At 40.3% G+C, this 12,419-nt stretch overlaps 1 long non-coding RNA gene across 2 annotated transcripts in view; it reads left to right on the plus strand.

Annotated features, from left to right (window-relative positions):
• LOC109439353 (uncharacterized) overlaps positions 1 to 12,030 on the plus strand; it is a 34,677-nt gene extending 22,647 nt beyond the window's left edge. The window contains exons 2-5 of one of the 2 annotated variants that reach the window (XR_012498001.1): positions 1,408 to 1,477; positions 6,149 to 6,308; positions 9,681 to 9,793; positions 11,723 to 12,030. This is a non-coding gene — a long non-coding RNA (uncharacterized LOC109439353). The remainder of the gene's footprint in view (positions 1 to 1,407; positions 1,478 to 6,148; positions 6,309 to 9,680; positions 9,794 to 11,722) is intronic. The other variant, XR_012498000.1, reaches the window with a different exon arrangement.
• The last annotated feature ends 389 nt before the right edge of the window (positions 12,031 to 12,419 follow it).

A 12,419-nucleotide genomic window follows, 5' to 3' on the forward strand; every position in this document is an offset into this window, starting at 1 on the left:
ACCAATCAATAATATATCTGCCTGTTCCAGGGATGTCATAACGAACAGGATCATTGCCAGGACAAGCTCTCCATGGAACAGTCTCAGTATCCAGTTTCAATCTTTTATTGCAAGATGGACGTGATGGAGGGATGGGCAGCTTTATCTTGCGTCCTCCGGACCAATCGCCTAGCATGTTAAGACGAACAGTCCATCCAATTAAAGAATCATTAATATGCATAGTGACAGGGGAACTACGCAAACACCCAATCATGGAGCTATTTTTTGCAATACAAATAGGCAATCCCAAACCTATGCCATTGTAAGTGAAATTCTTTTCCAAATGCTGTTTCATATGTCCATCAGAAGGCAATCCTAAGGCCTGAGTATCATTAACATAGACTGGAATCTCAGGACCGTCCCACACAGCAGGGTGGAGGATTGGTGGATCAGGTACATAGGCCCAATACGTCTGGTCAGGTTCCGCTTGGCAAAGCATCAGTAGCATCATCAATGGGCTGAGGGTCCACATGTCGCACCAATCTTTCTGGCAGCCACTGAGGACCTTCAGCGTCCTGTGGAAAAACACAAACATGTCCTCGGCCCCAAACAAGGACTGGATCAGGGCCATGCCAAGAGCCCATAAGTGGATCTTTCCATTTGACCAGGGCCTGTGGAGCTGCAGAAGGATGCCAGAAACGCTCTGCAGCACTCTTACCATGGGCATCCAAGGTCAAAAAATTTTGAATAAAGAGACAATGAGACAAATAATTATGAGGTGTCAGGGGGTATAACTCCCCCTTTTTTATTTTATGTAAATTGACTTTTAATGTTTTATGAGTATGTTTAACAATCCCTTGTTTTTGAGGATTGTAGGGAATGTCAGTGACATGATTGATTGCAAATTGCTGGCAAAACAAAGAAAATCTTTTGCTGGTATAACCAGAGCCATTATTTGTTTTTAATTTTTTAGGGGTTTTAATCATGGCAAATGTAGCAAGACAGTGTCTAATTACATGGGAGGTGGCTTTTTTTGTTTGAGCGGAAGCCACAACAAACCCAGAGAAGGTGTCAATGGAAACATGAACATATTTTAACTTTTTAAATTTAGGTATATGAGTCACATCCATTTGCCATAAATTATTAGGACGTAAGCCTCGAGGGTTGACTTTATAATGAGGCACAGGCTGAAGATGTGAACAATTTGGACACTGTTTTATTATCTGACGTGTTGTTTTTTTGGTTATATTATATTGTAATCTCAAGCTCTGACTATTTTGATGGTGGAGGCTATGAGCCTTTTGTGTCTTTTTTATTTGAGTCAAGGCAACGAGCTGAGTAGCAGTGTCTGTAATTTGATTTTTTGAGGCCAAAGGGCCTGGAAGATTAGAATGAGCTCTAATATGGCCAATATAAAATTTTTTACAGCGCAACTGAATGGCCTGTTGTATCTGAAGAAACAAGTCCTGAATAACAGGATTACTGGTGCTAATAAAAGGTACTGTTTTTAAATTTTGGATGGCACGAACTATATAACGACTGTCAGAGAATAAATTAAAAGACTGGGAAGCAAAGTCAAGCAATATCATATGGACTGCTCAAAGCTCAACTATTTGAGCTGAGGCTGGGGGTGTTTGTACTCTTTTGATGTTTTTTTTATTGAGTGTATAGACAGCTACACCATTACTTGATCCATCAGTAAAAATGTTAGGTGCAGCAGGAAGAGGAGCATGTGACACTATAGAAGGGAAAATTGGATCATGATGTTGAAAAAATTGAAGCAATTTATGCTTAGGATAATGATTATCTAATGTCCCTGCAAAACTAGCCAGGGCAACAGGAAAACTATTAGTGAACTGTATCAAGCCTTGAATTTGTGTTTTTGTAAAAGGAATAACAATAGAATTTGGCTCCTTTTTATAATATTTTTGAGCTTTTAAGCGGCTCTCCTGAATTAAGCTGGCCACAAATTTATAATAAGGTGTAAGATTTTTTTGAACAGCTACAGGGAGGTGTATCCATCGAAGTGGCCCTTTTTGCTACAACACTGCTGTAGGTGTATGTTTAGTATTGAGAACATACACATACAAAGGTTTAGAGTAATCAAAAAAGGAAACATGCTGTTGCTGAATGGCTTTCTCAACCTTAGAAAGAGCCTTTTGTGCAGGCTCAGTAAGAGATCTGGGAGAGGTTGGATTAGAATCTCCTTTTAAAATTTTAAACAGTGGTTTAAGATCTCCAGTAGTTAGTTCCAAAGAAGGACGCAGCCAATTAATATCTCTCAACAGTTTTTGAAAATCATTAAGAGATTTAAGATGATCTTTTTTAAGCTCTATTTTTTGTGGGGCGAAATGTTGAGCAAACAACTGAAATCCCAAGTAAGAGTAAGGCTTACTTTTTTGTACTTTTTTAGGTGTAATAATAAGACCTGAGGCCAGAAGGTTTTTTTTTATATCTGTCAAGCAAGCTAACAACATTTTTTTTTTTTTACAAGCCAACAAGATGTCATCCATATAATGAATGATATACACAGAAGGAAATTGTTTTTTGGTGTTATCAATTGTTTTACTAACAAACTTTTGACACAAGGTGGGGCTATTAGCCATACCTTGGGGAAGGACTTGTTATTGATATCTCTTTATGGGTTTTTGAAAGTTTGGGCTAGGAATACTAAAAGCAAATTTTTTATAATCTTGGGGATGAAGTGGTATAGTATAAAAACAGTTTTTTAGATCCAGCACTATTTTATAAGTGTCCTTTGGTATAGCAGAGGGATGAGGTAATCCTGGTTGCAAAGCCCCCATAACCTCTATAGTTTTATTTACTTTTTTTAAATCCTGTAACAATTTTTATTTTTTTGATTTTTTTTTAATAACAAAGATGGGCGAATTTTAAGGAGAGGTTGATTTAGTTATATTGTTTTGTTTAAGCTGCTCCTGTACTAGCGCTTGAGCAGCCAATATTTTTTTTTTTGTAAGGGGCCATTGATTTATCCACACAGGCGTATTAGATTTTTAAGTTATTGGCTCTGTTGTTTTATGGTGGAGTACAGGTAAGTCTATGACCCCTGGGGAAAATACCCTAAACCTGTTTTTTGTAAATTAGGATTGGGTGAAATAGGTTTTTGACGTTTTTGTCCTGTACTTTTTAAGCCTTTTTTTGGGAGGAGTTTTTGATCAAACATTTGCTGAGTTACTTGAGCGCTTGGGCTATAAAGATAAACTCCCATATTGCTCATAATATCTCGTCCCCACAAATTAACCGGCAGACTGGGGATAATATAAGGCTGAAACGTTCCTTGATGACCATCAACATCCTGCCAAGACAATAAACTACTGCTCTGTTGAGGGGAGTGAGACTGACCTATACCTTGTAAATTTGTGGTAGTACTTTGCACTGGCCAATTAGATGGCCAGTGCTGCGCAGAAATGCAGGATACATCAGCTCCTGTGTCTAAAAGTTTCTGAAATTTTTTTTTATCATTTTCAATTGTAAAACGGGTCGGTCTCGTTTTATTTCCTGAACCCAGTACACGTCAGAGGAACCGAATCTTCGATCCCCCCGTTTTTGATTTTGTTGGCTCTTTTTTATTTTTATTTTAGGGAGAATTATTAACTGGGCAGTTTGCATTTTAGCAGGTATATTGGAAATAGTTAATGGTGAATGAACCATGATTTTAATCTCTCCAGTAAAATCCTCATCAATAACTCCTGGGGAAACCTGAATTTTTTTTATGGTCGTACTACTTTTTTCTAGCAATAGCCCAACGGTTTTTGGCGGCAGCGGCCCAAAAACTCCTGTGGGTAGGGCTTGTATTTTTATCTCAGGAGTTAATACGATGTCGGTTGTGGAACACAAATTTAATCCTGTGCTGCCTGAGGTGGCCCAGAATAAATTTGTGATGTATTTTTTCTCTGAGGTTTGCTCCCTTTTTGTTTGGGGATCTGCAGTGCCCCATAACATTGTTGATTTGGGGCCTGGGGCTGGCCCCTCACCCAGTTTTTTTGAATTGGCTTTTTATCTTTATTTGTCTTTGACTTACATTTATTAGCGCAATGTGTGTGTTTTTTTTTGTATTTAGGACAAACATCTGGAGGTTTTTTAACAGGAGCAGCCGCATTTTTTGTGTGTTTTTTTACCGGGACATTGGGCAGTTTGATGTTTTTTTTTTTTTACAAGTAAAACATGCCCCAGAACGATTTTTTGCATTAAGTTTTGTCTGTTGATATAGCACTTTTTTTATAGGTTTTTTTTTAATAGCAGCCGCTATCGCTATGTCTTGGGTAAAAGAGGAGCCCACATCAGTGTACAGGCGAATGTAATCAGATAAGGTTTTTTTTTTTTTTTTAATTGGCCTAATAACAGCTTGACATGCCGAGTTGGCATTTTTATAGGCAAGCTGCGTTATAAAGGACTGGGTAGCAATTGACAGCCCAAAAATTTTTTTGGCTGCGGTGGTAAGGCGAGACACAAAATCTTGGAAGGGCTCGTCAGGTTTCTGTTTTATTTGAGATACATGCTCCTCTTTACGGGAGGTATCAGGCAGTATTTGCCATGCATCCTTAGCTGCTACAGAAGTTTGTGCATAGGCGCCCGGGGCAAAACCCGTTTGGTTTTTTAAATTAGCATATATCCCTTTACCTGTTAACATTTTAAAAGTAATGGGAACTCGCCGCAAGGCATTTTGATTAGCCTTTTTTTTGCAATTTTTATAAAATTTTGATTTTTACAAAAGGTAATCGCCCCCAGAAAGGCAGGCATGGGCAATATGTTTTTAATCCTCAGGGGGAGTTGCCTCTCCTGACAAAGCGTCTAAAATTGCCATGGTGAAAGGAGCTATTGGTCTATACTGCACACAAGCCTCTTTTAACTTTTTTATTTTTTTTTTATTGAAATGGCTCCCAATGTCGAACTTTGTTTTTTGTTTTTTTGTCAATTTTATCAAAAAGAGGATAGACCCCAAACTGTTTTGTGGACTCGCCTTGCCTATGTGCTTGTTTACAAGCCATTTGAAGTGGGGATCGTACCACAAAAGAGTTAGATCTTGGTTTAAGATATCCTGGTGGAGGCTGCGTGGGCAGGTCCCAAACAGGAGGCTGCAACGGAGGATCCCACATACCAGGGTCCTCAGGAAGCGGGGCAGAAGGATCAAAAGGGGGATTTTCTCTCCCCGGATTTTAAGGATCCTTACAAGAGACTCGTGAGCCTCGAGAACCGTTTTTTTTACTTTTTGAAACCTTAAGCTCTATTAATTGTCTCTGAATCTTTTTTATCTGTTTTGACAAAGTAAGAAGAGCATCAGATGTCGGTTCCTTTTTTTGGGCCATAGCTACGACAGGAGGATATTTATCCCTATCATATTTGGCAGCCTCATCTTTTAATTTTTTTTGATCTCGAGGGCTCAAATTTTTTTATATGTAGTCTGGAAACTTTTGAGCAACCGGCTTTTTGTTAACTTTAAGAACTCCCTCTAACAACTTTGCGCCCCCTCCCTCCTCATCGCCGGCTTGTTTTGCTTTTTTTAATTTGCATTTTTTATGTTTAAGGTCCAAACAGTCCCGGATCAAAGTCCACAGTTTAAATGTTCTAATCGGAACCTGTTGAGGCCCGTGGACAGTGTAAAAATCCTTTAATTGTTTTTCCACTTTTTGCCAGGTTTTTAGGCTGACCGTTTGTGTGTTTTTTTTCAGGAAACCACGGGCAGACTTTTTTTATAAAGTCTAAGAATTTATCTAACTGCTCTCGGCTCATACGACTGCTGCGAGCAGCAAGCAGTTTTTTAAGTCCCCTAGCATACAGGTCCTTGCTGGTTGCGTGACCCATCTTATTCCCTGACTCGGCCCTTCTTTCAAACAAAGAAAAACACTCTGATGCCCGTCTGGCCGTGCCCCTCGCGGGACTAAATCTGTCTTGGCTAGAGGCGCTCCGGTATAAACCCCCGGACAGGTGGACTGTAAAGCCCAGTCGCCGTTATGCCGTATGACAGAACCGGAACCGCAGATTGGGGCCCAAGCAAGCTCCGTGACACAAAGTCGTGGAACTATCACTCACTCACACATTTATTCGACCCAGGGGACAGTGCCTTACTCACCGCGCATCCACTGAAATAAGCTCTCTATGAGCTGGGCCCTTGCCACGTGGTGTTCCTCACTATTACCCCTATATTCAGGTCCCCGTTCGGGCGCCACTTGTGGCGTGCCAGCCGCCACGAGTCGTTCAGTACCTGAAAAGGGAAGTGGGAATGAAAGAAGACACTCACACAGTATGATGATGCGATCGATCGGACTCCAGTGATGCTGAAGCGTCGAGTAAAATTACATAGATTTCAGGTGTATAATTCTGTATTACATCATCTATAAATCCCGTTGTGTGTTCACCACCCAGAGTCAGTTCTCCTTCCATTACCATATATTTGATCCCCCTTACCCTCATCTCCCACCCTCCACCCCCCTTACCCTCTGGTAACCACTAAACTATTGTCTGTGTCTATGAGTTTTTGTTTCTTGTTTTTTTGTTGTTTTTGGTTTATATACCACATATCAGTGAAATCTTATTTTTTTTAAGATTTTACTGGGGAAAGGGAACAGGACTTTATTAGAGAACAGTGTGTACTTCTAGGATTTTTTCCGGGTCAAGTTGTCCTTTCAATAGTAGTTGTGGAGGGTGCAGCTCAGCTCCAGGTCTAGTTGCCGTTGTTAGTTTCAGGGGGCAGAGCCCACCATCCCTTGCGGGAGTCGAGGAGTTGAACCTGCAGCCTTGCGGTTGGGAGCCCACTGGCCCATGTGGGAATCGAACCGGCAGCCTTCGGAGTTAGGATCACGGAGCTCCAACCGCCTGAGCCTCTGGGCCGGCCCTTATTTCTTTTTCTTCTCTGATTGCTGTGGCTAGAATTCTAGGTACTGTGTTGAATAAAAGTGGTGAGAGTGGGCATCCTTGCCTTGTTCCTGATCTTAAGGGGAATGGTTTTAGCTTTTCCCCACTGAGTATGATGTTTGCTGTGGGTTTATCATATATGGCCTTTATTATGTTGAGACACGATCCCTCTATTCCCACTTTGCTAAGAGTTTTTGTTTTGTTTTGTTTTGGTTTTTTAATTTTTATTGGGGAATATTGGGGATCAGTGTGTTTCTCCAGGGCCCATCAGCTCCAAGTCGTTGTCCTTCAATCTGGTTGTTGAGGGTGCAGCTCAGCTCCAAGTTCAGTCATCATTTTCTTTCTTTCTTTTTTTTTAAATTAAATTTATTGGGGTGACAATTGTTCATGAAATTACATAGATTTCAGGTGTACAATTCTGTATTACATCATCCATAAATGCCATTGTGTGTTCACCACCCAGAGTCAGTTCTCCTTCCATCACCATATATTTGATCCCCCTTAGCCTCATCTCCCACCCCCCACCCCCCTTACTCTCCAGTCACCATTTTCAATCTTAGCTGCAGAGGACGCAGCCCACCATCCCACGTCCCATGCAGGATTTGAGCTGGCAACCTTGTTGTTGAGAGCTCGTGCTGTAACCAACTGAGCCACCTTGTTGTCTTCCATCTAGTTGTGGAGGGCACAGCTCACTGACCCATGTGGGAATTGAACTGGCAACCATTTTGTTCAGAGCTCGCACTCTAACCAACTGAGCCATCCAGCTGCCCCACTAAGAGTTTTTATCATATATGACTGCTGGCTTTTGCCAAATGCTTTTTCTGCATCTATTGATATAGCTGTATGATTTTTATTTTTCATTTTGTTAATATGTATCACATTAATTGATTAGTGGATATTGAGCCAACCTTAAATATCAGGAATGAATCCCAATTCATCGTGGTGTGTGATCTTTTTAATGTATTGCTGAATTCAGTTTGCTAATATTTTGTTGAGGATTTTTGCATGTATGTTCATTAGGGGTGTTGGCTATAGTTTTTTTTGTAATGGCTTTGCCTGGTTTTGGGATCGGGGTGATAGTGGCCTCGTAAAATGAGCTTGGGAGCCTTCCCTTCCTTTAGATTGTTTGGAATAGTTTGAGGAGAATAGGTGATACATTTTTTCTTTTGAATGGTAAAATTCACCTGTTAAGCCATCTGGTCCAGGACTTTTGTTGTTTTGGAACTTGTTGATTACTGATTTAATTTTGTTAGTAGTAATTCATCTGTTCAGATTTTCTGTGTCTTCTTAATTCAGCCTTAGAAGATTGTGTGCTTCTAGGAATTTATCCATTTCTTCCAGATTGTCTAATTTGGTGGTGTGTAGTTGCTGGTATTATTTTCTTAAATTTTTTTGTATTTGTGTGGTATCTGTTGTCACTTCTCTTCATTTCTCATTTTATTAATTTAGGTCCTCTCTTATTTTTGATGAGCCTGGCTAAAGATTTGTCAATTTGCTTTATCTTTTAAGGTATAACGGTTCTTGGTTTCATTGATCCTTTGCATTGTTCTTTTGGTCTCTATTTCATTTATTTCCATCTGATCTTTATTATTTCCTTCCTTGTACTCACTGTAGTCTTATTTTACTGTTATTTTTCCAGTTCCCTTAGGTGTAAAGATAACTGTTGATTTGAGATTTTTCTTGTTTCTTTAGGTAGGCCTCCATTGCTATGAATTTCCCTCTTAGGACTGTTTTCGCTGCATCCCATAGATTTTGGGTCATTGTGTTTTCATTTTTGTTGTCTCAAGGTATGTTTTGATTTCTTCCTTGATCTCATTGTTGACCCATTCATTATTCAGTAGCAGGTTATTCACTCTCCATGTGTTTGTGTGTTTTCCAGTTTATTTTTTGTAATTGATGTCTAGTTTTATAGTACTCTGGTCAGAGAAGATGCTTGATATGACTTCAGTCTTCTTATTTATTGGGACTTGTTTTGTGGCCTCGCATTGAGGTCTATCTTGGAAAATGTACCATGTGCACTTAAAAGGAATGTGTATTCTGCTGCTTTGGGGCAAAACGCTCTAAAACCATTGATTTAATCCTTAAGGCCACTGTTTCCATATTGATTTTCTGTCTGGAGGATCTGTACATTGGTGTCAGTGGAGTGTCGAAGTCTGCTGCTATGATTGTTCCTGTTGATTTCTCTCTTTATGTTGTTCAACATCTGTTTTATATATTTAGTTGCAGCTGTGGTGGGTGCATAGATGTTTACTAGGGTTATGTCCTCTTGTTGGATTGATCTGTTTAGTTTTATACAGTGCCCTTCTTTGTCTTTTATTACTGCCTTTGTTTTAAAGTCTATTTTGTCCAATATAAGTATTGCTACTCTAGCTTTTTTGTTGTTCCCATTTGCATGAAATACCTTATTCCATCCTTTTACTTTCAGTCGGTATGTGTCTTTTGATTTGAAGTGGGTTTCTTGTGAACAGCATATGCATGGATCTTATTTTCTTATCCATTCAGCCCCTATATCTTCTGACTGGAGCATTTAATCCATTTATATTTAAAGTGATTATTGATAGGTACATAGTTATTGCCATTTTAGTATTCATATTTCTGGTCTTTATTCTTTTAACATTTCCTGCAATACTCACTTGGTGGTAATAAATTCCTTTAGCTAATTTTTCATGAACATTTGAAGGGTGGAACGCTGCACGGGATGGCCAGCCAAATGTAGGTGTTCTCACACTACTGCAGTTGTTTTGCTTTTTCCTAAATAAACCCTCTTTTTCGCCAACTACTTATAAAATTGTTTTTGTTCTGCCAACATTTTGGGGTCTTGTCTGCAGTCCAGAGAAGAAAAAACTCTAGTGGCTTCTGAACGGTGAACAAACCAGCTTTGGTGCCTCACAGGGCCAATTGTGGTCGATGCTTTATTTGCTCCCCAACTTAGAATCCTCTGGTGAGTTCTCTCTTGGATCTGAGCCAATGCTTTTGCATTTGTCGCTCTCTGGGTTTTATTTGGGAATTGTTGAAATAAAATGTGTGTGTGTCTGTGTGAATGCGTTAAAGGCCTATTTGTCTATGTTGTCTGAGTATCCATTGTGGTATGTCGGCTTGAATTCTTCAGAAAGCAAGCTGTCCTTTGAGACAAAAAGTGGCCTTCCCCTAATGTCCTTTTGGGGATAGACATTATTTCTACTGAAATTGGACAGTTTTGCCAGTATTAGACTGTGCCGTCTCACTGAGAAAGTGAGAAGAGTGTCACCCAGCGCAGCCTATAACTTAACTCCCTGAGAGTTGGTCATTTCCCTGGAACTGGCTATTAGGCTCCGGGCTGGTTCTCAGTGATCAGACTGTTCCAGAGCGAGGCGAGTGGAAGACCTGCAGGTTCCTCGAGTTGTGAAGTGTTTTGGGCCCAGTATTGAAAATGGGATCTCTGCTGTCTAAGCCTCTAAAACTGTCTCTCCAACGGAGACATAGGCTGAATATATATATAAAACCTGTGGGAAATTTTTCTGCACGTATTTAACAGATCTCACTAAGAGTAATGTAGAAAATCGTGGCTACTTTGGGGAACTTTGGAAATTCCCAAACTTGATATTCTTAAAACTAAATTGGATAATAACAGTGGTGTGATTAAGAAAGAGAAATGGAATGCCTATTTTGAGTAGCACATTGAGGCTTCCAAACAAGACTATGAACCTAAAGTTGCCCATTTACCAAATAAAGTCTCAACATTCACAAGGGCTGCGAAAATTCAAAAAGAGACAAAACGGCACCGAAACCTCTTGCACTTCCTCTCCAGCACTGCCTTCCCTTGCCCCCACTTCTCCTTTATCTCAAGCTCCACCTTCCTCTCCTCTTGTCTCTCACTCCACTTTCAGCTCATCCCCCAGAGGCACCTTCTCTTGAATCTTCTCCTTTTTCTCCTTCCTCAGAACATGTTAGTACTTTCCCATTTAAAATTAAAGCCTTCTGGAGATCCTAATGAGCCCCACGTCTCCTATATTCCCTGGACTCAAGCTGAGTTAAATGAGCCAATGTAAAGAAATTCCCTAAGGTAACTGAGGACAGTAATAAATTTGCTGAGGAAATTGATATTACTATTCAGGCCCATCCGCCTGGGTTTTCGAATTTGTATCAGCTAATGAATATGTTAGTTGGTGAAGGCCAACCTTGACATTGGATGAGGATTGCCAGATGGGAGTATCCTGATAGACGTTTAAGAAAAGCAGACCTCCAATTATTGGGAGGAAGGCAGGGAACTTGCTCGAAAACTACATGAAGCAATTCCTAAGTCTCCCAACGCCCGAACCTAAGCACCAATTGCGAGGTTTTCTTGGTCTAATAGGCTATTGCTGAAATTGGATGCCAGATCTCTCTAGCGGCAAAACCTCTGTATGTCCTACTAAAGAATGACAGTCCTGACGCAATTTCATGGAAAGGACAGGATGACAGATTTTAAAGCCTTAAAGGAGAATTTAATAAACACCTTCTCTTGGGCATCCTAACTATCAGATTCCCTTTGTCCTTTTTGTGAATGAAAAGGACATGCCCCTGGGGTGCTTATTCAAAAACAAGGGATCAACATGGACCCCAGCACACTAGAGTCAACAACTGGACCCTGTGGCTCGGGGATACCCCTCCCCCCTTTGCCTTAGAACCATTGCGGCTACTGCCCTTTTGGTTAAAGCCACAGAGAAGGTGTCGTGGTTAGATCCCATCTAACCATGGTTGTGACTCATATATTACAAGCTTTCCTGTTTTCTCATCACACCCAGCATCTTTCAGTCCCCTAACTTCCTATGAAATGCATCTGCTAACCACTTTTCATATAACCCTTTCATGTTGTAATAACCTTCACCCAGCTACTTTTCTCTGTTCTTAGACTGAGGAAGCCCCTCATGACTGTCTGACACTCACAGATCACGTCCTGACTTCTTGTGACGATTTGCAGGAGACTCCTCTAGGTAAAGCTGATCTTTCTTAGTTTACAGATGGTCCATACTTAACAAAATGGAAATGGTAAGTAATGAGCTGGTTATTCTGTCGTAACTCCTCATGGAGGCAGCACCTTTGCCTCTGGCCACTTCAGCACAGCAGGCTGAATGATACCCCCTCACTGCAGCTTGTATTTTAGCCAAGGGGATAACTATCAGCATTTATACTGACAGGAGATACGCCTTTGGAGTAGTTCATGACTTCAGATATGGAAACTTTTTATGTATGGAACACTGTGGTTTCCTTCCCTCCAATGGAGATCAAATTACTAATGTCCCCATGTTCAGGGATTATTGGACACTATGGTTTTCTCTGATGCTTTAGCTGTTATTAAGATTCTAGGACATTCTAAACTTGACCCCGCAAGCTAAAGGAAATCACCTTGCAGATATTTCTGCTATGAAGGCTACCCTTTAAGGCATCAGTAGCTGTCACATCTCTGTCATGATTCAAAGAGATGTTCCTCCAATTGCTAACTTAGAAAAACTGGCCAAAAAGACCAATAATTGGCTTCAGAAGAAGAAAAACAAGATTGGAAATCCAACAATTGCTGCTTTGGTAAGGAAATAAGCTCTGGTTTGGAC

The sequence above is a fragment of the Rhinolophus sinicus genome, linkage group LG07, assembly GCF_036562045.2.
Source record: "Rhinolophus sinicus isolate RSC01 linkage group LG07, ASM3656204v1, whole genome shotgun sequence".
NCBI lineage: Eukaryota > Metazoa > Chordata > Mammalia > Chiroptera > Rhinolophidae > Rhinolophus > Rhinolophus sinicus.